Source organism: Helianthus annuus, chromosome 11, assembly GCF_002127325.2.
Source record: "Helianthus annuus cultivar XRQ/B chromosome 11, HanXRQr2.0-SUNRISE, whole genome shotgun sequence".
Lineage (NCBI taxonomy): Eukaryota > Viridiplantae > Streptophyta > Magnoliopsida > Asterales > Asteraceae > Helianthus > Helianthus annuus.
The window spans coordinates 168,587,218-168,615,038 of NC_035443.2; the positions used below are offsets into that span (position 1 = coordinate 168,587,218).

Here is a 27,821-nt window from a genome sequence, read left to right on the forward strand (position 1 = left end):
ACTTTTAAAATATAACGTTTTATAAAACGACGAATATGTCTTTAGAATGAGCATATTTTTATCTACGTTTTAACCTAAGTTTCATTAAAAACGGAGTAAGGGAAATAAAATAATATATTTAATTATTAATATTAAACGTTATTATACGACCCCATATATATCTATTTTTAATAAACCATACTTAGCTTGATTAATCTTGTTAGCTTAATTAATATTGATTAACTGATTAATTAATCATACTAAACTTAATTAGGGTTTCCTTATTGCATAATTATCATACTAAATATTAATTTTAGTGAGGGTTGTTACATTTTGCACGTAGCTCTTCGATCTTCTCATCTTTGCCATTAATGAAGGATTGCAAATCCCCAATCCTTATCTCCTGTAACATAGCCAGATACTCCAAAGCTTCAACCCGATCTTCAATAGATTTTGGTTCATCTTCCTTGTTCTTTTCCTTGCCAATATGAACAGGTTCGCCAGTGTATCTCTGACGAATCGCATCAATCGTTTGTTCAGCACTTTTACCGGCACCAGCTGATGAACTTGAAGCTCCAATATAGATATCTCTTGGCTGAGTCTCAATTCCCAATGGAATATCTTGATTAAAAGTGGTGGTTGTGGTGGTTTGTATTTGCACAGGTTCCTCACGTGTTTGTGACACCGTCACTGGAACAATTGTTGTTTTTGTAGTTGTGGTGGTTGTAGCAGTTCCTGTAAACACACCAGGCCTTGGATCTCGTCGACTCTTTTCAACGGCCTGTCAGGAACATCACTCTCAGGATCAGACTCAGTAGGTTCCACAACGTTCACAGAAGGAGGACTCTGTTCACGCGTGAAGTGTTCAGCAATTAAGGTTTCAAGTCTGTCCTTTTGAATGTACTTTGGTGGATAGTTTTTCCTTTAACATGTCAGTTGTAGCTGCATCATCTTGAAGCATCTTATCAGTCACATCTTCATCATCTGGCTCGTTCAGAAACGAATCATCATCAAACACATTATCATCAGATTTACCATCGTCCTCAGAATCAAGTACGGTAATCTCAACATCCTCATCTTCATCATCAGTCCCACAAACTGCACATCATCATCATCTCCCTCTTCTTCGTCAATATGAACTTCGGGAGCAACATGCTCATCACCCACATCAACAGGAGGAGATGGTGGTGGTGGAGCTGGTTGAGGTTCCAGAAATTCTTGTATCTCTGGAAATCCACCACCTTTCCTCAAATGAATCAAGCCCTTTCAGTCACCTTCTTTTGACTTCTTCTTCTGAACAATAAGATTGTAAGTAGAAAGGTTGTTCATCGACTTTTAAGAGTTTTAAAAATAAGATTGTAAGTAGAAAACTTTAAAAAATGTGCCAATTTAGTCCCTAAGGTTTGACCATTTTTCCACTTTTTAAGAGTTTTAGGACTAAAGTGGCACATTTTCAAAAGTTTTTGGACTAAAATGCTAAAGAAATTAATTTTTGCACTAACTTGACAAAAATGGTCAAACCTCAGGGACTAATACCAAAGATACCGAATTTTAAGCTTATGCCCAGGGGCGCAGCTTAGGCTCCCCACCCCCCCCCCCCCGAAATTTTCGATGCGTAGTGTTATGAATAGTATTTTCGTATAGAAAATTTTTAGGTATAAGTTTTCGTCCCCCCCCCCCCCCGGATTCGGAAAAATGGGGGGGGGGCAAGCTTCGCCAATGCTTATACATATATATCTCTCTTAAAACTTGCATCGATATATACTTAAATAGCGTGTCAAATATGATATGATACAAAGCTGTATTATATCAATAAAAAAATATGAGTTAAGTCCCAATTTAGTCCCTGAACTATCACCATAATTCCACTTTTAGCCCCTAGGTTTCAAAATTGGACATTTTAGTCCCTGAACTATTCTTTAAGGGTCAATCAAGTCCAATTGACCAAAAAAAGTTGATAGTTTAGTCCCAATTTAGTCCCTGAACTATCACCATATTTCCACTTTTAGTCCCAAATTGGACTTGATTGACCCTCAAATAATAGTTCAGGGACTAAAATGTCCAATTTTGAAACCTAGGGGCTAAAAGTGGAATTATGGTGACTGTTTAGGGACTAAATTGGGCCTTAACTCTACTAATAATCTAATTTTAAGGTTTTATACTTTACACTTACATTTGACCCGTTTGAATTGTTCCTTTAGTTCAGGGGTGTTCAGAATTAGTTTCGAATTCGAAAAATTTGAAATTCGTTTAAATTCGATTCGATTATCAAGAATTCGTTTCGATTATAAGAATTCGAATTCGATTCAATTCGAGTAAAGTAAATCGAATACGAATCGAATACGAATTTACAATTTCAAATTCGATTCGATTCAAAATTCGAATAAAAATTATATATTTTTATTTATTATTTTTATATATAATACATATATAACTTTTATTAGCCTATACTATAAATTATTTTCAAAATTTATTTCAAGTATTAAAATTACCCATTACCAAACCAACTATATGTCCCATAACTAAAACCTAAGTAAAAAATCTATCAATAGATTTCTAACCCTAAAAATATTAACTTGTAATGTGGAGTGGTTATTCCTGACTTCTCGTTTTGAATTTTAGATTTATGATACTTTATTTGGAACTGTTTTAATATGATTTCATGCTTTATGGTTGCTTTAAAATTTCTGTTTCATTTTGATAGCTTTTTCACATGTTTTTAAAGACTCTAAATCAACTAGAATTTATTCGAATTCGAATTTTTAATCGAATACGAATTGGGTTTTTTATTCGAATACGAATTCGAATCGAATGTGGTATATTTTAATCGAATTCGAATCGAATACGAATTCAAGGGAAAATAAAAATTATTCGAATAATTCGATTCGAATAATTTGAAAATTAGATATTCGATTCGATGAACACCCCTACTTTAGTTAGTATTCTTTATTTATTTTTCCAACTTGATTTGACCCGTTCATAAGTAAATGGGTCGAAAGTTCCCCTCATTGATTGACGTCTCTATATGTGAGCAGGCAAAAGGATAGTTTAAAAAAGGCGATGAGTGCCAAGGGGTACGAGAAGAAGGTGCCAGCTCATATCAAAGAAGAAAATGTTACAAAACTCGCCTCATTAATGCAACAACTGCTATCCATCGAGGAAGCCACTCAACACATTGATCGCCAAATAACCGCAAGTTCATAATCATTTTTCTATATAGCTTTTCTTAAGTGTGTTTTGATTTCGTATTCAACTCGTTAACATCTTTATAGAGTTTTTAGTGACTGATGTACTAAGATGATCAGATCATTGAGGCATTTAGTGGCATTTATGGGACTATTTGTATATATTCAACTAGATAATTTAAATGTTGGTTGGTAACATTTGTCTATTTTGTGGCACCTATGGACGACACTCTTTTGTTATTTTTATAATTTTTCATAAATTTTTAATGCGTTAAATGTTATTAAAAATGATAATGATATAATTAGAGTAAAAGGCCCATGAATCAAATCGGGATAGTGAAGCAGTAGTGCCTTTGAATTCAAACAAATCGAATCGATGTATTTGATTCAAATTCGAATAAACTTATTCGAATTGGAATCAATTTCGAATTCATTCGAATAAACTCAATTATATAAAAATGTACAAAAGTTTTAAAGTTACTAAGATTAGCTAAATTATTATTTTCTAAGCTTTTAAAAATCTTTATATAATTTATAATTGCAAAATAAACCTAACAAGATTAATCAGAAGCGGGTTCAACAAAAGTGTTAGAACATGTTAAATGGGCGGTTGAAGACTTGAATCCATATGGCATATACTGATAAAAAGATCTCTATATAGTTAACCCGAATTATTTGAATCAAATTCGAATCAAAATATTGATTCAAAATTCTTATTGGAATTGATTTTTTTATTTGAATTTGATTCAAACTAAATTTCTAATTATTCGAGTCGTATTCGAATAATGAACACCCTTATTTTGAATTCCTTTTGTAAGCCTATAAAAGTCTATCGAGTTGAGTTACGAAAACAAGTATAAAAATTTTGGAACAAAAGATTGTTTCACTTCATCCCTATTTTTTTTTTTTTTTTGAAAGATTATCCATCTCGAATTGGCTTATACCAAAAAACATATTATAAATCAAGTACGAAATTGAAACAAGATGATCGACGTTGTACATATGATCACACTTATGGTTCTTATACAATACGAAACCCTAAAAATAAGACACTTTACTATCTTGACTATGTATTTACAATAAGACACTTTAACCCTATAAATACTTTACTACAATAATAAGACCCTTGTAGTGATAAGTTTAGTTTAAACATCAATATAACACACTTATTACTTTTGATGATTTTATTGTAATTAAGATGTAGAAGTCATTTTCTTTTGAATAAGCAAAGTGCCACCATCCATTCTTCTCCATCATTGTACCCAAATAATTCTGCAATAGACATAAAATATGTTCTCCAATACACCATCCATTTGGCTGGTGAATCTTTTCCATAAGTTGACTCCATTAATGACTGTACTGCCTTTGTGCTCTTGTCCATTCTCTTTTAACCACTCTTCACTACAAATATGCAAATAACTGAAGTTATTCACAAATTACTATTCGCTTGATAAATCAACAAATCATAGATGAATATACTATAATTTCCCACAAATTTAATCGGGAATAATTGTATGAAAGCGGCTACAATCATCCTGTACATTGTTTGTGCATAATGTTTTCCATTCACAAGCCAGTGGTTGACTACAGAAATGTCATCCTGTCATAAAAAAGAGGTGCGTTGACGATTTAGGAATTAGGAGGTTGTATACATCAAAAATACAATCTTGAGTTCTTGACCCATTAAAACATAATTTAAATAGACCGTTAGAAAATTTTCACCTGAAAATAAAGGATAAGATTTGCAGAAGGCATTGTACCTCCACTGAAAAAGTACCTCGTTATCCAATCGTCTTCATCGACGTCCTATATGAGTACCGAAGTTTTATTAGCATAGTATAAGGATAATTACATATATGTATCATATGTACTCTTAAGAGAAAAAAATCAATATGAAAAATATACCCGTACAAAACTTTATAATCTCATATTTACCTTCATTAAATACAAATTAGATATGATCATTATAGTGTTATTATAGTGTTGGGGGTTAATTTTTTAACCCAAGAATCAAGTGGAGTTAAGTGAGTTAGAGGCTGTTTGGTTCAGTCAGATCCAACCGAGTCAGGTCTGATTGAGCCCCTTTCTCATTCAACAACAACATGAATCTGACCGATTCAGACCCAGTTTTAACCATTCAGATGTTAATGTGTGTGGAACCAAGGGGTCTAAAGTGTGATCTAATCAGAAGTTTCCATTCAGATGTAAACAAACAGCCCCTTAGTCCACAAGTTTGGTGGTACTTGAGTTGGGTTATAACAAGTTTGTAATATCCTATAATTTAGCAATCCAGGTCGAGTCGGTTAGGTTGTTTATATTTAAATATTAAATACAATTCGTACTATAATCGAATAGGCGCCTATATAAACCAAGTTATGGTTTGCAATTTTGATCAAGGTTTAGAGTGAGATTTCTTGATATAAATATTTTGGAAGGTAGCCAATTTACATGTTCTTGTTGACTACCGATTCAGGAGTTGATATACCTTTCTCATTCTCGGTACACTTTAAACTCTCGTGACCTAAATCCTTATAAGGGAACGAAATGTCACTAAACGTGTAAATTTAATATTATGGCTCTTGCTTAGATATGTATGATTTTATTGAAGTTATAAGTGAAATATATATATGAAACTATTTCATATAATAAGTTTAGTATGCATACCTCAAAATGGTAAGCATATGTTTTATGGCAAAAGTATTCAACAAATAGAAAACCATCTGTTTTCATCCATTTGGATATCTTCTTGAGAAGATCTTTGTAGTTTTTCATATGCTGCAAGAAACAAATAATAACAATAATTATAAAAAAAATAAACATATAAGAAGAATAAGCAATAAGCATCATGATTAACAAATTTCAGGACATATATTTAACCCATTTTACATACCTCAAACATTCCAATGGAAAATATTCGATCCTTCCATTTCAAATGTGCTAATATCTGCAACTATTATCTTCACATTCTCTAGACCAAGTTCCCTCTATATTAAAGTCACATTTTTATTACAGGATTTCAAAGTGAAAGTTGGATTCAAACCTGAACGATATAAACACATAAAAATGCACCTATATATATATATATAATTTACAAACTAATTATTAAGAAAAATGTTGATCGGTTTCAACCTACAGCTACATCAATAACTCTTTTTTATGTAAATGAACTGAACGTTAAGTGAATAACTCATGAACTGTTTGGCGAGAAATTCATTTGTTTAATAAACGAACAAACATGAAAAAAATGTGTTCAATTAGTTAAAGGAACGAGCACTTGTTTCGTTTGTTCATTTGTGTTCCTTTATTTATGTTCGTTTATATTTATTTATTTACGTTCCTTTATGTTCATTCACATATTAAAACAAAATTTCAAATACATATATACATATGTGTATGCATGTATTAATATTTTTGTTTATGCTTAATATTTTCAATTTTTATTTTAAACATTTAAGCTTTAATACAAAGCCCTAGTCATTGTTTTTAACATTTATGCTTAATATTTCTGTTCATTTATGTTCGTTTACGCCTGTCAGTTACGTTCATTTATGTTCATTATCTGTTCTTTTATATTTGAACGAACGAACATGTTCATAATCAACGAACAAACATGAAAACAAAAGTTCATGATTGTGTTCGGTTAAAGTTAAACGAACAAACATGAATATGCCTTTGTTCGTATTCGTTCGATTTGTTTACAGGCTTACGATGACACCTCCAAGTAAATATAATTTGAAAATATAATTTGTTTGCAATTGGCCTCCTTAATGACATGCGGGTAATGATAAGAGCTTAGGATCCTTAAGGTCTCAAGCTCAAACCTGGCTTAAGGGTTTTCCCACAGTGATAGGCTTCCTTCTTGATGGTGGTCACTGTTTCAGGGTGAGTCAGGTCTGGAGAGTCAAAATCAGTATGGATGGTTGACATCCCCCATCTTAGGAAGACTCACTTGGGTATTGAGATAGTTCCAAAAGCCGTTAAAAAATAATAAATAAATAAATAAATAAAAAGATTAAGTTTCATTTGAGGGCTTACCCACATTGCTCTTCAATATGTGCTTTTTGGGTGACTGAATTGCAAATCCCAGTAACTTTGCAATTACTATACTTTTGTGCAATGTATAGAGTTAGAGATCCCCAACCACATCCAACATCAAGAACATTGTGCCCATCTTGCACTTGAGATTTCTCACAATAAATTTGTAGCATTGCTTCCTCAGCATCATCTAATGTTGGTTGAGAAGATGAACAGAGAAATGAATTTGGGGAAAAGTACTATTTCCATTGATTAACCAGCTATTTATATCATTACAAGAAACTACCATCTAACTACTTAACAGAAAACTAACTAATCTTAACTGCCAACTAACAGAATTCAGAATTCTAACTGTACAAGGGATAAAGCATAAAATACAATTTTAAATAAACCAACACCCCCCCTCAAGTTGGAGGATATGAAATCCCCAACTTGGATATCAAAACAAAATGTTTGTGGTGTGGTAAACTCTTGGTAAACAAATCAGCAGGTTGACTTTCAGTTGAGATATGAGACAAAGCGATGAGACCGTCTTGTATTTTTTCACGAACAAAATGGCAATCCAACTCAATATGCTTTGTTCTCTCATGATAGACCGGATTTTTTGCAATATGAATTGCAGCTTGACTGTCACATTTGAGAGGAATAGGAATGATTGATGGGACAGAAAACTCATGAAGTAATCTGGTTAACCATGTAAGTTCTGCAGTAACCCGTCTCATGGAACGATATTCTGCTTCAGCAGAACTTAATGAAACAGTGGCTTGTTTCTTGGACTTCCAAGATATAGGGCTGCCTCCCATAAGAATGAAATAGCCCGTGACTGATCTCCGAGTGTTAGGACAAGATGCCCAATCAGAATCACAAAATGCTTCAAGTTTGAAATTCGAAGAATTATTAAAAAATAATCCTTGAGTAGCAGTCCCCTTAACATAACTCAAAGTATGTAAAGCTGCTTGCCAGTGTGGTAAACGCGGATTAGACATAAACTGGCTAAGGAATTGAACAGCAAAACACAAATCCGGTCTTGTATGTGTCAAGTAATTGAGTTTTCCCACTAAACGTCTGTATTGTAAAGGATCATGATAAGGAACACCTTCATTATTGGTAAGTTGTAAATTTGCAGGAAGAGGACAAAGTGAAGGCTGTGATAAAAGAAATTCCTTGAATTCTTGTAAAAGATCGCTAGCAAATTTTCTTTGTGTCATGATAACTCCATTATCAACTTTCAAAACTTCTATTCCCAAAAAATAATTGACATGACCTAAGTCTTTGATTTTGAAAGTATTGTCAAGAAAAGACTTTAAGTCTGAAATCTCCTGTTCATTATTACCAGTGACCAAGATATCATCAACATAAACAGCGACGTGAACTATAGAGGTTCCCATGCTTTTTGAAAACAAAGAATGATCATTTTGAGACCGGAGATATCCTCTGGATTTTAAAGCTTCTGATAGTTTCCCATACCATTGCCTTGAAGCCTGCTTAAGCCCATATAAGGATTTTTGAAGTTTGAGAACTTGAGTTGAATCTTGTAAAACCATGCGAGGAGGAGGAACCATATAAATTTCTTCATCTAAATCTCCATGCAAGAATGCATTATTGACATCGAGCTGGTACATTGGCCAACGCATTTTGGTGGCAGTAGCAACAAGACTTCTAATTGTTGTCATTTTTACTATAGGAGAAAAAGTTTCATGATAATCAATTCCAGCCTCTTGTGTATCCCCTCTCACCACAAGTCTTGCTTTATACCTTTCAACAGTACCATCTGCCTTGTACTTCACCTTATATACCCATTTACATTTGATCGGTTTCTTATGAGAAGGTAATGAAGTAAGTATCCAGGTGTTATTTTTAGCCAAAAGCTTCGAGTTCCAACTGCATTGCATGTTGCCATTCAGGAGAAACAGAAGCAACTTTATAAGAAGATGGCTCAGTGATACTTTGGGAAAGCACTTGATTACAGACCGAGAATGTAATAGGAAAATCAGGATGACCTGCTTGAAGATTTGTAATTGTGTGAGAACAAGAAGAAACAGAATTACAATGATAATCAGCAAGATACGCAGGAGTGGTAATTTGTCTTGTGGATCTTCGTAGACCAGCAGTGGAAGGATCAGCAATTGAAGCAGTGGATGAGTCAACAGTGGGGATAGCAGTGGAAAGAAAATCAGTGGGAAGAGAGGGAACAGTAGATGGATCAGTAGTTGATCCAACAGTGGATGAGACAGTAGTTGAACCAGCAGTGGATGAATCAGTGGTTGAACCAGCAATGGGATTATCATCAGTGGAAGAAGGATCAGTGGAAAACGATGGAACAGTGGTGGAAGCAGTGGATGTATCATCAGTAGTAGGAGAAGAATAAGAGACTGAATCAAAAAAATCGTTTGAAACACGAATTGTAGGGAAGATAGAAGGATTATCAGGGATGGAAGGAAACAATGTTTCAAAGAAAACAACATCTCTAGAGATAAAAGGCTGATGAGTGTGCAAATTGTATAACCTGTAACCCTTTTTACCCATAGGATATCCTAAAAACAAACAAGGGTTAGCTCTAGGTTGAAATTTATCTCGGCCTTGTTTCAAAGTAGAAGCATAACAAAGACAACCAAAAGCCTTTAGATGTGAATAAGAAGGAGGTTTTCTAAATAACACCTCATGTGGACTTTTTCCACTCAAAAGAGTTGTAGGGAACAAATTGATGAGATGAGTGGCTGTAAGAACACATTCACCCCAAAATTTCAAGGGTAATTTGGATTGGAACAAAAGAGCTCTTGATGTTTCAAGCAAATGTTTATGCTTCCTTTCCACAACACCATTCTGTTGTGGAGTGGCGACACAACTGGTTTGGTGTATAATGCCTTTAGAAAGTAAATATTGAGTATGAGCAGTGGCTGACCCTAACTCAAGAGCATTATCTGATCTCAAACATTTTATTTTCTTATGAAACTGTGTTTCAACCATTTGAATGAAATTTTGCAATATATGAAAAGCATTACTTTTGGTGGAAAGAAGATGTGTCCAAGTAACTCTGCTATGATCATCTACAATGGTCAAAAAATACTTGAAACCATTATAAGTAGATGTGTGATATGCCCCCCATACATCCACATGAATAAGATCAAAAATTTGATCGGATTCCCTTGTTCTGTGAGGAAAGGGTAACCTATGTTGCCTGGCCTTTGGACAAATATCACAACATTCAACTTGATCAACATTTATAGGAGAAAAAACAGATAACTGTTTGAGTTTGTACAAAGGCAAATGCCCAAGCCTATTATGCCATGTTTTACAAGAAACAACATTGTTACAAACGGATTTAAAATCAGAAACAGAACTTGTAGAATATACTACTTCATTCTTCTTGAAGAGATACAGCCCATCAAGTAATCTACCAAGAACCACTGGCCTCTTCAGAGAAGGGGCCTGCAACAAACATGCTTTATCAGAGAAGTATACCAGACCTTTTGTTTGGACACATAATTTTGGTATTGATAACAAATTGTGCTTGAAATCTGGCACAAACAAAACATCTTGTAGAGATAAGTCTGGTAACAATTTTATAGTTCCAATCTTTGTTGCTTTGATAATATTTCCATTGGGAAGTAAAATGGAAATCGGTTTGATAAGTGGTTTAATATCTATGAATAAACTTTCATCAAAACACATGTGATCATTTGCTCCTGTATCCAGAATCCATGTGAAAAGAGAATGTGCTGAGAAAGAACATGACATTATACCTGCAAAGTTGGCATATCTGATATCGTTGGAGGAAGATTTTTCATTAGAAGTTTTTGCAAGATGAGTTTGATGAAGAAAATCAATCAACTGTTGACACTGTTCTGGTGTAAGACTGGTTTCGGAACTCATAGCATGTGCAGAAGAATCATCATACTGGTACAAGCATTTGCAGCAACATGTTTGGATTTTGTGAACTTGAAATCCTTTGGAAATCCAATCAATCTATAACACTTATTTGCAGTGTGACCAGGTTTCTTACAATGATTACAAACAAGTTTCTTATTCTCTCCTTGATGCCTGGCTTGAACATTCATTGAAGACACATCTTGAAAGGACTGAACATTAGGATGGATTTCCTTTTGTTTTTCATCTTGTATCAATATAGAATAGGCTTTGCTGATTGATGGCAGAGGCTGCATCATCAATATACTTCCTCTTATATTCTCATAACCAGAATTTAATCCCATGAGAAATTGAATCAGCCTTTGTTCCTCTTCTTTCTTAGCAATTTCAGCATAAGCACCACATGAACACAATGGAATAGTTGATAAAGAACCCAATTCATCCCAGATACCTTTGATTTTAGTAAAATAGGTTGCAATACTGCTGCTTCCTTGTGAGATTTCAGAAAGGCTTTTCTGCAATTGATAATGTTTCGCTCCATTAGCTTGACCATATCTATCACTTAATTCCTTCCAAAGTTGATTCGCAGTTTGAACATATAACACACTTTCACTGATATCCTTTGATAAAGTGTTGATTATCCAAGAAATAACCATGTCATTGCATATTTTCCAAAGATTAGGGTTAGAAACAGATGTGACAGAACCATCAACAAATCCGAACTTATTTTTGGCTGAAAGAGCAATAGACATTGCTCTCTTCCATGATCCGAATCCAGAACCATCAAATTGTTTAGAAACGAGAATCATACCAGGGTGATCCGATGGATGAAGATATAGAGGATTTGAAGCATCAACTGCTGTATTAGGTTGTGTATCACCCATTTTTGAGACGAAAGAAACGAAACGAATGAAGAAGAAGAACAGAAGAAGAAAGAATGATAATCGAGAGCAGAATCAAAGAATTTGCTCTGATACCATGTTGGTTGAGAAGATGAACAGAGAAATGAATTTGGGGAAAAGTACTATTTCCATTGATTAACCAGCTATTTATATCATTACAAGAAACTACCATCTAACTACTTAACAGAAAACTAACTAATCTTAACTGCCAACTAACAGAATTCTAACTGTACAAGGGATAAAGCATAAAATACAATTTTAAATAAACCAACATCTAATGTACTTAATTTGTCATGAAAATAACAACAGCTGCAAAATATTATCCATGAAATATGTAAATGAATTTGATATTACCAAACCTCAAAAAAGTAAGAGTTAATTTCGTTTTTACTCCCTGAGGTTCGATCATTTTAACGTTTTTCCCCATAGTTTAAAAAATGGCCAATATATAAATATTCCTTAAAGTTTGATCATTTTAACATTTTTGCCCTAATATAGTTTATAAATGGCCAAAATACTCCCAGAGGACTTCATTTAATTGTCAGTTCGCTCCCTGCTCCTAACATTCATTTTTAACTTATAGGGGCAAAAGCGTTAAAATAATCTAACCTCAAGGAGTATTTTGGCAATTTTTAAACTGTTAGGGCAAAAATGTTAAAATGATCAAACCTCAGGGAGCAAAAACAAAATTAACTCAAAAAATAACACAAAACTATGTAAAGTGATGGGAATGTTTGGAAAATAAATTGCCTGTATTTGAAATTCTTCCCAAGCACAAGGTTGAAGAAAGAGGTAGGCAACTCATAATGTTGTGATTTGGTATCTTCCGTCTTGACCGCGATAGGCATTTCTTTTAACGCTGCATGATAACAGTGTTGGTGATTTTAGTGTCATCAATAACATTTCATGTAATTAGATATAGTTAAAACCAAATAAGAAGTTAGAATATGTATTGGTACGAGTTAGAATATTTTTTATTTCGAGCATTGTTGAACCTAAGGTTCTTAGGGCCTTGAAGGGGCCCATGGGCAATGCGCCATGTTGAGATTGAACTTTACCAACATGTGGTTATACAATTTGTATTTTGAAACTATATAGCACCTTTTACCCTTGTTGTTATCCTCGCAAAGCCGCTTTTCTTCAGTGCTTCCTTCTCCTCATCAGGCACCTTTGCAAACATATCGACCTCGGCCACAACAACATCCTTTTGTGTGTTAATTTCTGACATGAGTATTTTCACAAGGTACTTCACCCTAAGATCGATTAACTGTTGTTTTTGACCATCTGCTTCTTCTAATAGTCCACATGACCGGTCTTTGATTGGGGTGCATTTATACGTCTCCATATGACGCATTACAAGAACACCACAATCAACAAAATTGTGAAGGGTCCTCCATGGCATTTCTAGACGTATTGGTGTACACATTTTCAACATTGATACGATTGGATGGCCGATGGTTTCCAAGTAGCTGCAGAGTGTTTTTTTGCTGCGTTTGTATAATAGGTATTTGTTATACACATAAATGTTAAATATAATACAATAAACATATTAATAAACGAAAATCTTTTTGTACACGTGCCACTCTCTGGTGACTCCTCTCTTTTAATAATAGTATTACAAATTAATTTTTATAAACAAAATATAATATAATATTAATTAATATAGTTAGAGATAAACGTATAAATTCAAATTTAATTAATAATTATCTATAACAAATATAAATGTATCAAATAATATAATAAGTATAATATTATTTAATATAGTTAGAGATCAAACGTATAATTTCAAATTTAATTAATAGTAAATTACTTTTTGAGTCCCTATGTTTTAGTGGTTTTAACCACTTGAATCCAAAATCAAAAAGTTTAACGCCCTGAGTCTCTAACCGCTAATCCCTTCTATAACAACTTAGAGGACACTTGGCTTGATTATAGAACTCTTGATCAAGTATAAATAGCCTTGAGTTCTTGAGTTCAAAGCACAACTTCATAATATCAACACTTTTTTTTACTTTCAACTTTGTTCCCTTATACTTTTTATCTTTCACAAGTTCTACGTTTAACGTGTCATTTTAAATTTCCGAGTTAACACGCCACAACGTGCGTGTGGCATTCAAGGTTTTTTCATCTATTTTTCCCATTTGACAGGTCCGTCGCAACGCGTCTATTTTTCCCCATTTGGTAGGTCTGTCGCAACACGCGAGTCAGAGATCGAGTTGGTTATTTTTTTCTTGGTTTTACACACAGGCTCGTGATCATGTGAGAAACATTTGCCTTTCATCTAACATTAAATATAACTAACGAATCCCCCGCCGCATTGTTGCGGGTGGTAAACCTTTTGTAAGGCCGAGTTCTCTAAGATCTCACAACTTGTAGAAATTTTTATTTTACCCTAACCATATATATTTGTTAAGATAAAATATATTATTTGGATATAAACAATAATTACTAATAAAGTATCAAATCACATGTACAAGTACTTATAGTATATAACTTAGAAGACAAAAATTACAAGCGGATTATCTAAATAAAGTACCAAATTATCTTTAAAGCGAACACTAAATGGTTTTCAAAAGACATATTTTTTTTTGCTATTAAGTATATAACATTATATTTACTTAAGTCGTGTAATACACGTGTTCAATATTTTCTTCCAATTTTAAATTTATGTTAGTATCAATATGTTTTCATCTTAAAAAATGGTCCAACTTTATGTTAGTATCAATATGTTTTCCTCTTAAAAAATGGTCCAACTTTCTAATTCCAATCATATTACGCAACTAAAGACATTATCATCATGCTAAATAAAGACATTATATAATATTATAAAATTTTAATTTGAATATTTATAAATCGACTACTAATTAAAAAAGGTGTTGTAGACGCTCAAATTTATAGTTTAAAAAACTTCAGTCCTATTTTTTTAAACGTATACTTTATTTTTAGTATGATTTTTTAATATGTAATATTTTCTATTAAATGATGATATTCGTACCTTGTCTCATGATTCATATATCTAAAAATAGTATTTATATCAAAGTATTTATTATATCATTAATATACATAGTAGAATTTAATTACAATTCATTTACCATAACCTCATAACTTATAATTATTTTTAAAAATATTTACAATTTTATGATAATTATTTTTTTAATTTTTAGTGTTACTTCTTTTTAAGAAATATAATAAAATGGATTGTAGTATCTCAAAAGAAAACTGAAAACTTAGAAAATTATTTTGAATAGCGAAAATATAACTGTTCTTTTGTTTTACTATTTTATCTAAATAAGTCATTTTATTAATAAGGATTATATACAAGTTTATAATTTACATTTTTTCGTCAATTTAACCTGTGTAATACACGGGGTTGTAAGCTAGTTATAAGTAAATGAATATAAATATATATAGTATAGGGTTCGGCTACAAAGGGAAAAAAACTCTAAAAAGTGTAAAAAGGACCTTAAAACGCTCATAACCGGAGCGTTCAAACTCCAAATTTACTCATTCAAGCAGCGTTAGAACCGTCTCGTCGAGCTCTACAATCTTAGTTTTTAGGGTTTAGATTTTAGCCTCAGGGGGTATGGTGTTCTAGGGTGTATTTTAGTGTTTTTGGGGTTTTATGGGGGGATTTAGCGTTTTTGGGTTGGGGGGGGGTGGCGAGGGGAGACTCTCAAGTGGGTGGGTGGGGTCGGTGGAGGGGCCTTCGGCTTTTTTTTTTTTTTGGGTGGGGGGGGGTAGGTTGGGTAATAATAGTAGTAGTGGGACGGGCATTCAATCTTGTGGAATGTATTTTAGGCGTCGAAAGTGGGTGGGTTGGGTAACGGGTCAACAAGGCTAAAAACTTAAAATCCCGTGGTCTTTTTTTTTGAGATAATATTATGTATCCCTCTCAAAACTTGTTATAATATCATATTTACTGTTTTATCCAAACAAAAATCATTATATCAAGTATACCCATTTTTTTAAATTTGTAACATATATATCCTTCTCTTAGAACTTGCATTAAGATCTGAGAATTTTTAGTGTAAAGGAGGAAGAGAAGGGTATGATCATCATATTATAAAGGGTTATTGGATTTTAATAATCCTAAATTTCCTCTGTTAGCTGGCATTAGCTCCAACTCAGGAAATGCTTACAAATAATCTTAACTTTCAACTCGTTGGCCGGCAACAATCTCAAACTAACTGAATCTTAACTTAGTTAGTTTTTGCTGATTTGGCATGCTACGTGAGCAAAAAGTGCCACATCAGCATGCCATGTTGGCAAAATTACCATATCACCATGCCAAGTCAACAAAAAGTGCCACATCAGCATGTCACGTCGGCGAAAATTACCACATCAGCATGCCATGTCACCAATAAGTTGAAAACTGGGTTATTTTTAAGCATTTCATGAGTTGGGATTAATGCCGACCAATAGAGGAAAGTTGGGATTTTTAGAGGAAATTGCCAATTTAGTCCCTGAGGTTTGACCATTTTTGTCACTTCAGTCCAAAATTTATTTTTTTGCATTTTAGTGCAAAAACTTTTGAAAATGTGCCATTTAGTCCAAAAACTGTTAAAAAAGTGGCAAAAATGGTCAAATCTCAAGGACTAAAGTGGCACATTTTTAAAAGGTTTTAGACAAAAAAGTTTAATTCTGGACTAAAGTGGCAAAAATGGTCAAACCTCAGGGACTAAATTGGCAATTTATTCATATTAATAAAATCCAATAACCCTATTATAAATTATAGATAAGCAATAAACAAGCATATATGAATGAACGAAACTTTTTGTTCATATTATTTCAACAATAATAATCTAATTTTGTAAGGTTTTATACTTTAAAAATACACTTCTAGCAACATTTGACCCGTTTGACTTGTTCGTTTGCTTGTAATTCTCTATTTATATTCCCAACTCGATTTGACCCGCTCATAAGTAAATGGGTCAAAAGTTTCCCTAACTGATTGACCTCTTTGTATTTTGGGCAGGCAAAAGGATAGTTTAAACAAGGCGATGAGTGCCAAGCGTTACGAGGAAAAAGTGCCAGCTCATATCAAAGAAGAAAATGTTGCAAAACTCGCCTCGTTAATGCAACAGCTACTCTCTATCGAGGAAGCCACTCAACACATTGATCGCCAAATTGCCGCAGGTTCATAGTCATTTTTCTTTCGGGTATTCTCACTTCTCCATCTTAATAGAGTTTTCAGTGACTGATGTACTAAGATGACCAGATCATTGAGGCGTTCAGTGGCATTTTTGGGACCATTTGTATATATTCAACTAGATAATTTAAAAGTTGGTTGGTAACATTTGTCTGTTTTTTGTGGCAGTGTGGACACTCTTGATATATATAATTTAAACCTTGTTTGTGCATAGTGGTTTCCATTCACAAGCCAGTGGTTGACTACAGAAACGTCATCCTGTCATAAAAAAGAGGCGCGTTGACAATTTAGGAGGCTGTATGCATCAGAAATATAACCCTAAGTTCTTGACCCATTAAAACGTAACTTAAATCGACCCTTAGAAAACTTTCACCTGAAAATAAAGGATAAGATTTGATGAAGGCATTGTACCTCCACTGAAAACATATCTAGTTATCCAATCGTCTTCTTCGTTGACCTCCTATATGAGGGTGAAGAGAGTGCTACCCTAACTGTGACAACCGTCACTTTTCCGTACATTTCGTACACTAAATGAACAGTGATCTGTGCTTTAATGAACGTACATGATCTAGTTTACAAGACAAATAAGTTTCTGAATTCCATGCAAGTGAATTCATGCACGTTTTATACTACAAAATATTGCTTTATGCATAAACGAGAGCGTTGCGTCATAAATTAGTAAACTCACCGATAAGACACACTGTATCAACAAAACTGCAGAAAGCAGTCAGACATTAGAATTGAGGCCTAGGCATGGGTCCAACAACAAGAATACATTAAAACCCAAGAATACATACAAGGGTTTACATATATACCATCCGGAAGCTAAAATACGCACTAAAAAGCACCCGAAACGCACTTTAAGTGCAGAATTTATTTAAATTCAGCTATAATCAGCATTATGACAATGAAATATTATGCAGAAATGATGATTTATCATCCAGAATACTTCCCTAAGTGTCGGGAATTGAAAGTGTCACAAAAGATACTTGAAAGACACTAAACGGTGCAATTTAGCACTTTAACGAACCAGTATTTAACCGAACAACCGGACGTTACCCGGAACATCAAAATATTGTTAGAAGCATTGTTTTGGTGTTATGAAGCTAGTTATGAGCACTACTCATCATATTACTACTTAAAACACTAAAACACAATTAACCCCTAAATTAAATTCTTTATAAGTAACTAGATTGTGTAACTAGGAATTGAAATCAAACTAAAGCCCCCCCCCCCCCCCCAAACCGGCTACAACCTTGGAACCCCACACCTAGATTATTTTGAATTGTTAATTGGATATGTTAGTCCTTCATGAGACACATTATCCTTTAGGTATAGAAATGTTGGAGGATTCCTTTATAAACCACAAGACCATCACATTACTAAATCATCTTTACCAACTTCACAAAATTTCCTCTCCTCCTTCTTCCCCAATCGGCTGAAACCAAGCAGCCCCATCACCACCATCTTCAACCTTCAATCATCCATTCCAAGCTTGTATTAAGGTGCTAGGAGGTAGTTAACGAAGCTTGGTGTGTTCGGAAGTTGAAGGACCTTCTTAGTTCGCTATTAACCATCACTTTTCTTCACTTGAACTCTCCTAGCTTTGAGCTAGTGGTAAGTCTCTTAGATCTACTCATTTTACATCCTATGAAGATGGTTAATAGATGATATCTCATGAACACTAAAGGATCATAAACAAAGCTTTGAACATAGAGCTAACCTAATGATGAAGTGTTGTTGAAATGTGATGAAGTAATGTTAATATGAAGTTGTTTTGATTCTTGTTGATTATATGATGGTTTACCCTTGTTAATATTGATGTTTGATGTTGTTGTGATCACTAAACATGTTAACGGAATCAATCGAACACAAGTTAGAAAGACTAAAAGCTAAAAACAGCATGCTGAATTGTATTTTCAGCCAACTTCAGTTGGCTGTAACAGGACCATAACTCAACGAAAAATGTATTTTCTGAAGCCTAGATTTATGTATTATGAAATACGGTTCTAATGGCACTGGAATCGTAATTTTTTGAACTTCGTTTACTATTTTTAAAGTGTCATTCTGTAACAGCAGCTAGAGCTGCATTTTTCTGCTGAAAATATATGTTCTGTTTTCTATCATAACTTGAGTTCTGTGTAGATTTAGATCATGAAACTGGTACTGTAGATGGATACTGATGTCGTAGTAATTGTCCCACTGCAATTTCGTCAATCCGACTTACAATAAATTTTTAGTGAATTATTCCGTGGGCTGCAGTCAGAAAATAATGAATCTGATTGCAGTCCGGAAAATGATTTTTAATAAAATATTGATAATGAATCGGATCCCGAGATTTTTACACAATAATATTTGGATCGTTTAGCACCTTCTGTAAAAAGTTGGGAATTTTTGAAGTAAGATAACTATTTTATTAAAATGCTCGAAAACAGCCCAGTTTTGGATATTTAAGTTGAAATGACATAAGTTGTAACTTGCGTGTCTAAATGTCGAGTATGTTATCTGAGGAAAAATATATATATATTTGTTGATTACTAAACTTTGTGCTAAATGTATGTGGTATGTATAATACGTGCTAGTATATTAGGACTTGCAAATACACATACAACATATTTAGACAAAATACATAATTCGGGTGCAAAGTGCAAAATACAAGATACTTATATTTATTTTTGAGAAAATAATATAAGTAAGATACATAGTTAAAAATATAAAATATTTTTAACACAAGAACACATATACAAAAGATAGTGACTGTACTTGTGCGATACAAGTCTAGTGACTAACGTTAATAAAACACGTTTAGGTCGCGACGCTAGCTAAGCAAATCCGGTGAAGTTTACGACGCAAGGAACACAAAGTTGTGAGTTCATGCTCCCCCTTTTCTCTAACTGTTTTTGGTTTTATAACTCTCGGGGGTGAAATACATGTTACAAATATTACAATTTTTACAAGTGGTAAAAATACAAGAAGCATTCTTGGTGAGAACGAGTATCGAGTGCCATACGAATTGAGAATACAAAAATACGAGAAGCACACTTGGTGAGAACGAGAACCGAGTATGATGTGCTTTATGAAACGCCTATGAAATACTAGATCATGTGAGTATAGACTTAATACTAAAAATGCCATAAAGTCTTGGTGAAAACTAGTACCAAGTCATTAAAAACATTCATTAATTAGGGACGAGGGTTAGATCTAACGAGTACGGCCGAACCCCACTCATGGTCAAAACTAGTACCTAGTAGTGCTTCGGAGTCCCAGTCGAGGGTAATCGACACAGTCGAGGTTGATCGACACAGTCGAGGGAAAATCGACACAGTCGAGGTTAATCGACACAGTCGAGGGTAATCGACACAGTAAAGGAGCCAACACTAATGCTCCATAAGTCCTCACATTCCTTAAAGGAGCCAGCACTAATGCTCCATAAGTCCTCACATGCCTTAAAGGAGCCAACACTAATGCTCCATAAGTCCTCACATGCCTTAATGTCTTTGTACAAACATTCAATTAGTACGTGGTGTACACGAGAAAACTTAATTTATACAAGAATACTTTTTTTTAAACAAGATACATACCCTGTTTTCATACATGGTATGCAAATGCATGAACTCGCTCAACTTTATGTTGATGTTTTTCCAAAATTACATGTATTTCAGGTGACAGGATGGATCTTGGGCGCAAGTGTCATAACTAGAAGTAGACTATAAGCTTAGATGTCATCCGCTTTTGTTGAATTGTAACCTAGATGAAGGTTTTGTTTTAAAACTTAAGTAATTAAGTGTTGTAATACTCAAGATTTTCTGAATGGATGAACATCGTTTTAATCATGTAGTTGTTTATTATGATTGAATGCAATGATAACAAACTAGTCACACATCATACGCTTCCGCAAAAGAAAGGGTGTGACACTAACTCCCTTCAACTACCCTAATAGCCAGCCAATCACAAACCACCACATGACAAGTACCCTAATTCACCTCTAAGTACCCTAATTGATGGCAGCACCTACCCTAATACCCTAAACACACAACACACACACATAAAACACATACACAAAACACATGTACACACACAAGTTGCTTACCTGTTTCGGGTTTGGAAAGCCGATTTCGTCAATTCGGTGAATACCCGCGAAGTACCCGAGTTAATGTGGGCGTCCTGTCCGACGCAGCTTGCTACCGAATCGGGTACTCCGTATAACCTGAGTACCAAAGTTTTACTTACGGGTGAAAGTAAGGAAATCACTCCATGAGTTTAGTGGGTAAAATGTTGTGGAGTTGGGTGGCAACATGAAGTGCCACAACCCCATAAGATAAGATGATGGTAAAGAGGCGTGAGTGAGGAGTGTGAGCATGGTTTCGTTCAGGCGCTAAATCATGCGGTCCGATTTTCCATTTTGTTGTGAGGTTTGAGGGCATGAAAAACGGAGTTGTCCATGAGAAGAGGCGAGGTTTATGAAATTATGGTTATCGGATTCACCCCTAATTCGCATTATAAATTTGAATTCGGGTGAGTATGTATTTGTGAAACTATGCAAAATCCAGGTGTATTGTGTTTTGTAATCAATCAAGACCATGTAGTATTTATATCCGGATTTACTAGGTATTGGTAACGTCCATAAATCACAGTGTATAATGTCAAAGGGTAGCAAAGTTCGTGACATAGAACTTGAAATTGGTAACGTTTACTTTTAGCAAGTTGACATGAATGACAAACAAGATCATGACTACGTCTAATACAAAGAATGATTTGAATCAAGAAAATTAAAGATAAGAAATAAAATGATTTGAAACAAGTGAATTAAAGATAGATAATCCCAGACGTCCAAGACGGCTATGCCAAAAGTCGATTATGGCAGATCATGTTCACAAAGAAATGACCCGAATGCGTGGTGTTGCTGGTGAGGGGGTCTAAGATCTTTATATACCTATTAATCTTTATTTTATGTAAAAAAAATTAATAAAATGATTGTTTAATCTTAAAAGTTTCATATCTTTTACATTAATTTATACTTTATATATATCCATTTTAGTTAGGTAATTTTATTTAAGCATTTTTTTTATTATTTGGTCAAACAAAACATTATTCTTTTCCTTTAAAAAATAAACAAATGTGGCAATGATGTCGCAGTGGACGCCTATGGACGTCTAATAGTAGTATTTGTGCAAAGTGAAGCGCCCTGCGATTTAACTAAGACAAAAACCGATAAGAACCGGAATCGATAAAAGCCTGATAAAAACCGGAATCGGTAAGAACCGGAAGGGATTCTTGAATACCTAGAACCGGGTACATAGGATATGGTTTTTCAACCAAGAACTAGACCCGGAACCGGTTCCTTTTAATACCCGTTTTTCTTAAACCGATCATACCTGGAACCGGTTCCAGAACCGGAACCAGTTCTTAAGTATACCCGATGGTGCACCTCAAGAATGAACCAGCTATTATATTCAAACCAGGAGGTGTATGTTTTTTGCTGACCGCATATGAAGGTTTGTTTCATATATTAATTGTCTAGATTTCATATATTAATTGTTTAGTAATTGAAGCCTGATGCACATGTTGTAGGTCTCATATATTAATAGCCTTGCGCACATGTTTCTTATTTTAATTTTTTTTTTCTTAATAGCAAAGGCTCGGATATTAGAATTGTTGGAAATATTAAAGAGGAACATACAAGTTGGTATGTTTCCTCCATCCCACATCGGTGGAATGAGTGAAGTTTGAGTGATTTATAAGGGAATACTTCTTATGGGTCTCCGTGGTGTTAAATGGGTTGAGAAGTGGGTGAAGTCCACACGCGCACCGAGCCGCGAGCTCGCGAATGGTTGTGTCTGAGGCGCGCTTTGTAGGAGCTGATGAGCTTTTATTTTTAGCTAAGGTCCGGTCAGGTTATGGTTATCCCATTATCTCTAGTAATTCGAATTCGTATGGGATATATATCTAGCAACCGAATTCGTATGGGATATATATTCAGCAACTGAATTGGTTCTGAATGGTTATCTCAATCCCCGTTTTTCTCATTCTCTGGTAGGATCACAACCTATAAATAAAAGCCTCCTTCTACCCATTCCATACTACAATTTTCGCAGCATCCTCCTTGTGTGATCCAGTTTCCTCACCAGCTTCTGCGTTTTCTGGTTTCCATTGCTGTTGGAATACCAGATCAGTTCTGCATTAAATCCTGGGAGTTTACGCCGCAGCTCACAGCAATACGAGCGCATAAAATCCTTTAAGGACAGGAATCATCCATGCAGTTCGAAGATTGTTTTTTCTCAATAGCCAGGTTGGTTTTATTTTTTGTGTGTTCTTTAAATTCGTCCGACAACGAGACAGTCTCCTTCTACCTTTCTTTAATCAGTTTGCTCAAGTTGGAACAAACTGATTTGGCTGATAACTCGGTAATTAATAAAGTTATATTAATTTATTGTTGATTAATTTAATTTTCAACAAGAATTACTTTGCTAAATAGATTATCCTTTTACTTGTTCGGGTAATCGGGCTCCATATCACTTAAGAGGAAACCTATATCTAGTAGAAACCTGATTGCTCAACTTGGAACAATTTGCTATAAACGAGACTCAAACTCATAATCTTCAATACAAAAAGTCATAGAGCTACGCTAAAAAAAAAAAAAAAAAAAAAAAAAAAAAAAAAAACTCGATAATCCTTATGTACATGTTGTCTAAAGTATTTCAATCACATCAACTAATTGTGTTTGATCTCTATGCAACAAATGCTTGTGAAGGATTTTAAGAAATACGAACGGCTTTTTTTTATAAAAGTTTAATAAATAAGAGTAAGGGTTGAGTTATCCTACTAAGAGCATTCACATCCAACCCATTAAAATCTGTGAGTGGAGTTTTTATAATATAAAGGGTATAAAAAGTGGTTGTGAGTAGAGAAGAGAGAAAATGTTACTGTTCATCTGTATATTTGAGAGGGTACTATTCACCCCCTATAATTTTTTAATATATTTTGAAAGTGGTTGTGAGTAGAGGAAAGAGAAAATATAATGATAAAGGTATAAAAGAATATTATTTAATTGAAAAGAAAAGAGAAAATGTAGTGTTTTTTAGTGTAATTTAGGGTGAAAAATTTTGGAATGGATGTTAATGCTCTAAGGGTCACAAAAATAGGAAGTGTGAAAAGGATCCAAGATAACACAATGAATGTAAAAAGACACAATGACAGGAAAAAAATATATATATATAAAAAAACATAACTCACAAACGAAATCGATTTTTGGAAAATCGCTTCGGAGACCTTGTTCCCCTTTTCGTCCTCTTTCTTAAAGAAATAAACGAATAATAATAATAATAATAATAATAATAATAATAATAATAATAATAAAATAACATCATTGTGTTATATTATAACACGATGATAATATAGCACAATGACCATCAAACTAGTTATTATCCTATATATTCATTCCTCTCTCTATATAAGGGTCAAGTCAAGTTGTCATTCATGTTTAGGCATATAAGGGCCTCTTCAACAAAAACATATCTATACGAAAAAAAGCATGTAAAATCATGATGAGGTTGTTGCTCGCTCTAACTATCCTGTTCCTTCTTCTATTGCTCTTCCTCAGCAGCTTCCACCTCTCTCATGATCTTCGATTCTTCTTTACACAAATCTGACCACAACCAATACACCTCCTTCAGCCAATCCGACACTGAACCAATCGCATCTTTCAATTCCTTACTCATACAACGTCGCTGGACCTGACTGGGGTCTGAAATGCCCTGCTGCAGACGCAGGCAGTTAACCGCCATTTCTGCTTCATACAAGCTCTTGCATGTCGCCTCTAGTCCTTGCTCCTCTACATCAATAAGGACTGGACTCTCCAGCTTACGTATCTGTCAGCATATTTGTTAAATCTGTCGCGAAGCTTGAAGCTTTCCAGTTTCATCCTAAATCCTGTTTGATGTTTTTTTTTTACAAAAAGTTAGTTATGTTGATCAATTTAGTCCTTGAACTATCACTGCAAATCCACTTTTAGTCCCTATTGGACATTTTAGTCCCTGAACTATTCTTTGAGGGTCAATCAAGTCCAATTTTGTACTAAAAGTGGAATTACGACGATAGTTTAGGGACTAAATTCCACTTGATTGACCCTCTAAGAATAGTTTAGGGACTAAAATGTCCAAAACTGAAACCTAGGGACTAAAAGTGAAATTGCAAGGACTAAATTCTGACTTAATTCTATTAATTAATATACTTTCAATCAGAAACTTACTCTCAGTAGATCGCATGATCTCCGAACGATGCTCAAAAGCACGATCGAATGCAGTAAGACCTTTGTGCCCCGTTAAGCCACACCTCGTCTTGAACTCCTCTTTTTGGTTTCTAAAGTACTCCTTGTAGAGTGAAGCAAAGTTCACATGGCAACGCCCTAGCATTAAGCCATCACGTATACAAGCATGTTATAGGAATGTTCATGTGTTTAAGCAAAATGTTCATGTGTAAGTTTGTTGATAGATAAACATGTTACACCCCAAAAGTGGTAAAAGTAAAAAGGGGGAAATACGAGTATACTCACAAAGTTTGCATATGCTTTCCAATTATCCAATTATTGACGAGTTGATGAGGTTGGAAGATTGAATGTGTAGGGTTAAAGTTCAAGTATGCTTAGAGTCGAGATTCGGTATTCAAAACAACATAAAAAGTAAGATATGTGAATAGCATGTGAAAATAATCATCTTCAACACTTAACACTTGTATGACACTTGGTAACCACAAGGGTTATGATAATGTTTTCATGAGTTGAACACCCATAAGAATCACAACAAGGTTTAGGTCTTAGGTGATGTTCTACTACTTTAACATATAAACATGAGTTCAACATCAAAGGTTCGAATGAGTGTGTATATATATCTAGGTTAAGTACTACATATTATTTAGTCCATTAATTCAAGTAGGAGGTAGAAGATTAGAATCTTCATTTAGGCACCTCGTGTTATCATAGATGTCATGTATGGGGTAGGAAGGACATGCTTCCATTTAGGAACCCCTTAAATGTTCACCACTTCACTTGGTGTAACAACAACCAAGGAGGGTCACGAACTAGGATTTGCACAATAACATAAACAACCTAACTATAGAGAAATCATCAAATCACGTGAGGATTGTATGTAGGACAACCCAAGTTGTTCCCTAATCACTCATGTATCAAAGGCTATGTTTGACATGATTTGTGGGTTGAAACCCTAGACAAAACACCAAGTTTATGAGGTTTAATCCTCTGATATTAAATGTCTCAACCTTGTTTTTAAGCTTAACCAACCATGGGATAAGTTGTAAGCATTAGGACATAGGTATGAGATGTGTTGAACACAAGTTACATAGGTATAAACAAGTTTTTGATGAACATAAAAACAAACAGAAAGTTTATGGATGATTTCGGGGCATTTCCAGGTCTGATTTCTCCAAGGAGAAGTCTAGGAATCGAACCCCATGATTATCCAAGTAAGTAGGAAAAAGAATCAAGTTATTTCGTTAAGAAATGAGTGAGTTATGCTCATTTTCGTGAAGGGGTGTCAATCTGCTCGAACCTTTGCTTTCAGCTACGGTTTGGAGGATGTTTTGAGAGTTTTTAGTGTTGCAAAAGTGGTAGAGAGGCTGGTTATAAGTGGTATTTATAGGGGGGAGGATTAGGGTTTCAATGGGTTGGGCTTTGGAAGTGTTTAGAAGGGGTTACACCTTGAAACTAGCCCACAAAACCCAACTATATGGGGCTGAATTTTGCTGAATTGGGGCTGCCATATTTCTTTATTTTTTTATTTTTTTAAAACATTATAATGAGTAATTTTGTTAGTTAAGTTGTGTATTAATATGCAACAATGTTTCCCCTAACTTGTAACAAGGTGAAATATGAAATAAAACATGATTTAACTAGGTAAAAAGTGTAATGTACAAGTATGTAACATGTTTGTAAGTGACAAGTATATGTCACATATTAGATGATTAACCGTTGTATAAATAAGCATATTATTAGGGGTTTTTAGGTATCAACAATTTAAGGACAAGCATGGACATGCATCGTGAATAAGTATCGTATAAGTATGAATTACAAATAAGGATTCGATGTACAATGAATTCGAACGTATGAACATGTATGAATATGTAGATGGTGAATTTAAAGAAATACGAATTTTATTTATGATCCAAGTCTCGGATTTTACAACGATTACGATGAAAGAATGGTTATAAGAACACAAATTTTCCAAAGATAGAATTTCACGCAAGGTTTCTAAATGTAGGAAGTTTGAAAACGCAGGGCGTTACAGTCTCCCCTCCTTTAGGAAATTTCATCCCGAAATTTATTCAAGAGGTAGACTTAAAGAGTTTTAGTAAAAATTTGAGACTTGAAAATTTTGAAACGTTTCGAAAGGCACAAAACTTTGGGTAGTGACAAGGTAACTTTGTGAGTGAGTTCACTGTCTAAAATAATTTGAGGTATCTGATATAGTTGAAAACATGTAGGTGTGTATATAGGTGAAGTTAGTTTAAACAAGTTCGAATAACTTAAATTTGGCGACGCATTTTAAAATGTGACGAAATAAATAAAAGTGACGTATTAAGAAAGAAAATATTGACAAACGGTTGTATCTTGATGGGACGTGGTAATCAACTCACGTTGGTAGAAGATTGTTTATTGAGTGAAACGAGAAGGTTTGGTACTTTAAATAAAGC

The 27,821-nt window shown here is 34.2% G+C and overlaps 1 long non-coding RNA gene and 1 pseudogene across 1 annotated transcript; both read right to left on the reverse strand.

Annotated features, from left to right (window-relative positions):
* Positions 1 to 4,371: 4,371 nt before the first annotated feature.
* On the reverse strand, positions 4,372 to 13,370 carry LOC110888703 (annotated as a pseudogene).
* An 11,200-nt stretch (positions 13,371 to 24,570) lies between these two features.
* On the reverse strand, positions 24,571 to 25,521 carry LOC110887268. The gene is made up of 2 exons (XR_002563195.1): positions 25,366 to 25,521; positions 24,571 to 25,046 (listed from the first exon to the last, which is right to left on the reverse strand). It is a non-coding gene; the product is annotated as an uncharacterized LOC110887268 (long non-coding RNA).
* Positions 25,522 to 27,821: the final 2,300 nt, after the last annotated feature.